This window comes from Colletotrichum godetiae (assembly GCF_030913485.1).
Source record: "Colletotrichum godetiae strain CBS 193.32 chromosome Unknown BDP55scaffold_130, whole genome shotgun sequence".
Lineage (NCBI taxonomy): Eukaryota > Fungi > Ascomycota > Sordariomycetes > Glomerellales > Glomerellaceae > Colletotrichum > Colletotrichum godetiae.
In genome coordinates, this window is record NW_026851378.1 from 23,175 (window position 1) to 29,174 (window position 6,000).

Genomic DNA, 6,000 nt, shown 5'->3' on the forward strand with positions numbered 1-6,000 from the left:
TAGTATATAACTTATTTTATAGTTTTTCCGTCCTGTGAGGAGTAACCGTATCCTTATTTTGTATATATATATATTATGTTATAGCCGCTGTGGCCTAGTAGCTGGCCTTTAGGTTAGTTATATATGTTAGGTCGTAATATTAGCTCCTCCTCTTAAAGGTCTAGTCCCATAGACCTATAAATAAATAGTCGTGACCTAGGTTGGGGTCCGTTAAGTTTTATTTTTTACTATATCTTAATATTATATTAGGTTGTATTTAAAAATCCGATTTTTATAAAGTTCGTTATGATAAGATTAAGCGTAATCGTTAGGCTCTTGGTGTTCTTGTTAAATATAGAGGTTACGACGTAATGCCGTGTTCTCTCTATTTCTAGTATAACCGTATATATAAGATGGATTTGTCTAATTTGAAGCGTTATAGCGAGTGTATTATTTATGCTTTAATAAATTATGATAGTGGTAATGTGGTAAATGCTTGTGAGTTTCTTTAATTTTCTGTTTTTATTATAGTGCTGATCGTGTTTATAATGAATTGTTGTTTTAAGGAATAGAAGAAAATAGAGTATGAAGAATAAGAGGCCGAAGAGGCTTTAGAGGTTTTATAAACTTAATTGATAATTACTTTAAGTCGTTTGTCTTGTTTTAGGAAATAGAAGTGGTTTTTAAAAGAGTATGGTTCGGATCTTATCTGTTGTGGAATGTAATTAGTTGAAAAATAGGAGGCTGAGGAGAGGTCCTTAGAAGTATAGGAGATATGTATTATAGATAATCTAGCTACTTGGGGTGCTCTAAATGAGACTGATTGGTCGTTATTGGGGACTGGTTTTGTGGACCTAGGGCTTCCTGCTACGAGTGAGCTTTCTGGGGCTTAGTCGTTCTTCTATAGTTGTTGAGAAGTTGTTGTGCGTTTTGGAGGTTAGTATATGGTTCTTATGTATTTTCTTTATGTCCGTAGTTTTTCTATTTAATTAGGAATTCTTGTGTTTTGTTCTTAATTTTATAATCGATAATCTGTTCGACTTTATATTTTAGTTAGTTTAGTTTTATAATGATGCGGTCGTTTGTGTGTGAGCCTTGGGTGCTAGTTTTAAAAGTGAGATATGGAATACTAGGTGATATTTTATAGTGTTGGGGAGTTTTAGTTTGTAATTAATGTTTGAGACTTTTTAGATGATTTCGAAAGGTCTAAGTTTTTTATAGTCTAACTTGTTACTTGGTCGCTTTGTTTTGATGTTTTGTTGGAGGAGATAGGTGTTATCTCCCTTTTTAAAGGTTAGTCCTTTAATCCTTGATTTGTTAGTATATTTCTTTATACGTTCTTATATAAACTCGAGGTTCTTTATGGCCTTGGCCTAGATCTCTTTAAGTTTTTTTACGTCTGCTACTGCCTTTATAGTAAGTGGTCCTTTGCGTGGTTCTCTATAGGCGGTTGGTTAGTAACCGATATTGAGCTGGAATGGGGATTCCTTTATGCTTTTGCTTACTACTATATTGTATGTAAACTGGGCTATTAGTAGAAGTTCTACCTAATTATCTTATTAGTAGTTTATATAATAGCGGAGGTATGTTTCGAGAATTTAATTAATTTTTTTTATTTGTCTATCAGTTTATAGGTAAAATAATGTTGATAGTTTATGGTCTGTGCCGAGTTACGAAATTAAAGATCTTTAAAACTTGGTGGTAAATAGCTTATTTTTATTAAAAACGATTTCATTTAGTAGTCCGTAGTTTGCGATTATTATTTTAAGGAATGTATATACTAGTTCTTCGGTATTGCTTGCTTCCTTATAGGATATAAAATGGGTATACTTAGTAAGTTAGTCGATGATAACTAAAATGCTATTGTAGTATACGTTCGTGAGTGGTTCTTTAGACTTGGGAAGTTTAATAATGAAGTCCTAGGAGATTGATTGCTATAGTTCTATTGGTGCTAGTAATGGTTGTAGCTCTCTATAGGGCTTATGGGGGCTGTTCTTACTTTTTCTATAGGTTTCGCAGTCCTTAATTGCGTTAGTAACTTCTGCTCGTGTCGTAGACTTGTTATAATATTGTCTAATACGTTTCTATATCTTCGTAATACCTTAGTGGCCGTGTGCCCTAGCACTATGGATTTCTATAATAAGCTTAGGGGTTATTTTTCCAGTCGTACTAGTATTAACCTTCCTGGCTATTATAAGGAGTTTGGTAGTAGGTATAAGGTCGCCCTTGTTATCGAATTTAAGGATAACCTGCGTTTCTTCGGGGACCGTGACCTCGTGGTCCGATCTTTTATTAAGAGCGTTTGCTTTATTATTTTTTAATCTTTTTTAGTAGATAATCCGGAAGTTAAACTCCGAAAGGAATTTAGTCTATTTAATCTACCGTTTATTTAGATTTTTATTTGTTATGAAGTTAGTAAGGTTCTTATAGTCTATATAGATTATAACCTTATATTTAGTTTTTAATAATTATAGTTTCTATTTTTAAAATACTTCGATTATAGCTATTAGTTCTTTATCGTAGATTTACTAGTTTAATTTTAATCTGTAAAATGTTTTAGAGTAGAATGTATAAAGGTAAAGTTTTCTTTATTTATCTTGTTAACCTAGAACGACTCCTATAGCGAAGTTTAAGGCGTCGGTCTTAATTTCGAAAGGTCGTTTTAGGTTGGGGATTATAGTTACTAGTTTAGAGATAACTATATTTTTAACTTTAATAAATGCTTCTTCGTAATCTAAGTCCTAAATAAATGGCGTATCTTTTTTAGTTAGGTTATTAAGGGGTTTGACTATACTAGTATAGTTTTTAAGGAATTATTAGTAGAAATTAACGAATCCTAAGAAGGTTTATATATTCTTAACGTTCTAGGGTATAGGCTAGTCCCTAACTACTTTTATTTTTAATAGTTATATATATATTTATCTTAGTATAATGTTATATCTAAAAAATTTAACCTTTTAGATGTGGAACTCGTATTTTTCGGGTTCGGTATAGAGCTTAGTATCCTAAAGTTTCTGGAATACTTTGTGGACGTATTTTTTATGTATTTTAAGGTCCGGAGAGAAGATAAGTACGTTATCGATATAGACGATAATGAAGATGTTTATATATTCTTTAAAGACGTGGTTCGCTATTGTTTAAAATGTGGCGGGTGCGTTGGTAAGTCCGAAGGGTATAATTAGGTATTTAAAGAGTCCTTTATATATTTAGAACGCTGTTTTTTATTTGTTGCCTTCTTTAATTTATATTTAGTTAAAGGCTTTCTTAAGATCTATCTTAGTAAACTATTGGGCTCTATATAATAGATCTCTAAGTTTAGTAATAAGGGGTAAAGGATAATAATTTCTTTTAGTAATCGAATTGAGTCCTTTATAGTCGATTATAGGTCTTAATTTTCCCTTTTTCCTTTTAGGGATAAAGAAGAGTGATGCACTAGCGGGAGATAAAGAAGGTCTTATATAACCTTTCTTTAGTTTCTCGTCGATATATTTATTAAGCTCTTCTCGTTTTAGTTCGTTTATTAGGTATAATAGATAGAATTTAGGCTATGTTCCTTCCTTAAGTTCGATTTCTATATCCTAGCTGCTATATTCTAGAAGTCTTATAGATTCTTCTTTTAAAATAAATAGTTTTGTATATTTCTAGTACTCTTTAGGTATAATCTAGAGTGAATTTGATCCTTAATTATTCGTACTAGACGCGATTATCTTAGTCGGTTTTATTTTTTTAATATAGGTAAGGTATTTAGGTCGTTTTTATTTATTAGGTATCGTATAAGACTTATTTAAACCCTTTCTTTTTTTAGGTCGTTTAGTAATTAGGTCTATTTATTAGAGGTAGCCTGTATTTTAATCTATCCGTAGATTATATTTTTTTAACTATATAATTCCTAAAATTATATCTTAGTTCGTTTTTATTTCCGTGACGTTATAAATAATTTATTCTATTTAGTCGTTAATATTCGTTTAGAAGGGCATAGTCTCCTAAAATATATATCCGTCGCTATCTTAGATCGGTTTACTTTCGAACGTATAGAGAGGGTATAGTAATTTCTTTATTTTTTATTTAATCTTAAATCTCTTTATTATTTAGGTTAATATATAGTTTGCTTAGGCGCCGCTATTAATTATAGCGTATATTTTATATCCTTAGATATAGATATTTAGTATATAGTGGTCGGAGTTATTTATATTAACTACTGTAAGGGACTTAATTTTCTATTTTGCCTTTTATTATCCTTACTTGATTAGCGTTTTTAGTTTTTTAGTTATTTAAGAGCCGGTGCTCGTTCTTTTTAGACGAGTCATTTATAATTTTCTCTTAAGTCCCTTTGCCTCTATCTTTCCGTAGTAGAGTATAAGGCGTTAATAATGTTTTAAATATTGTTTTTTTTTTCGGGTAGGGTTTCTTCTTTTAAGAAATGATTTATAGTTCTTAAGTGCCTTAATATTAGTTTAGGTATCTAAAATATATTGGTTATATAGGTAGTCCTATAGGCTAATAGTGAGGTTATCTGGGTTTCCTTAGAACGAGCTAGTTCTTAATTATTCCTCCTAGATCTTCTCTTATAGAAGTTGCTATTCTTGCAACTTAGGTATAGAATAGATTCTATATTCGTTATGTCGGTATATATTCTAGTCCTTTTTAGTGTCGTTAAGGTACTCTATAGGGTAGTACGGGTCTAGGGAGAAGGTAATAACGTCGTCATTTCCTATATCCGTAATCTAAGAGGGTAGGTCTATTTCTAAATAGGCTTTAGGAATTAGTTTATTAGTAAACCGTTGTAGGTAATATTAATTATCGTTCTTCTAATAGAAGTAGTAGTAGTAGTTATTAATTAGGTATTCTACTTAAAAAATGTCGTTGTGTTATACGTGGGTTAGAGTTAACTTAGGGTTATCTTAAATTATTAGTAATGTTTCTATATTTTTAATACGGTTATTCGTTCCTTTAAAGAGGACGAATTAGTTATTTTATAGTAGGTAGATTTCTTTCTACTCGGGTCGTTCCTTAGTTTGGTCCTTTTTGGGGCTAGAATTATCTACCCTAAAGGTATCTTTACTAATAATTTCTACTTAAGTATATCGTTATATGATATTACGAGGTTAGTCCGAGTTATGGGACGATTCTGTTTCTTTATCTTTGGATATTATTATAACTTTGTTAAGTTATTTGAAGTCTATCTTGTTATTCCTTATAGATGGTCGAATGTTTAATAGTGATGGGACGATATTACCGTTTTTAATAGTATCTTTTAAGTGTTCGTTAATCTTGCGAAGGAGTTTAGTGTTAGGGGCTTGTTACGTCATGGCTAAAGTTTTAGTGTTTTTTTTGTCGTCTTGGATTTTTGCTATAGCAAGTGTTTTGGGTTTTTTTAGGTACTAGTTGGCTGATTCCTTGCTTTCTTAATAGGTGAGGTAGTTATTATCGAAGTATCTAGTCTATAAGAGTTATTTATAGGATACTTCGGTATCTGTTTTAGGGGTGCCTTTAATAGCCATGTTGATGGTTTTGGCTTTCTTTTAGAGCCTCTTAGGCTGTCTATAGTCTCGGGCTATATATCCTAGTTTATTATAGTTGTAATACCTAAAGTCCTTTGTAAGGGGTCCTTTAATAGTGGTACTAAGGTCTATAGGACTATTATGGTATCTATAGGATATTGGTTATCGTTTTTACTAATAGTTGCTGTTTTTAGGACGTTCCTTTTGTCCTGGGAAGTTCGTTTAGTAGCGTCTTTTTAAATTAGCTTAAGGTTATTAACTATCTTTCTTCTCTTTCCGTTATTTGTAGAGTCGGGTATTAATCCGAATAGCTTATTCTATATAAGGTAGGAATTTAGTGGGTTAGTCTATCTTAATTAACTTATCCTTAACTTCGTCCTTTAATCCGGAATAGAAGGTAAAGATATAAGTTTCTTTAGTTAAATCGAGGTATGCTAAAAGTCTTCTGAATTTAGCCGTATAGTGAGAGGCGGACTTAGTTTATTAAAGGTTAGTTAAGTTACGCTCTGCTTATTATTTT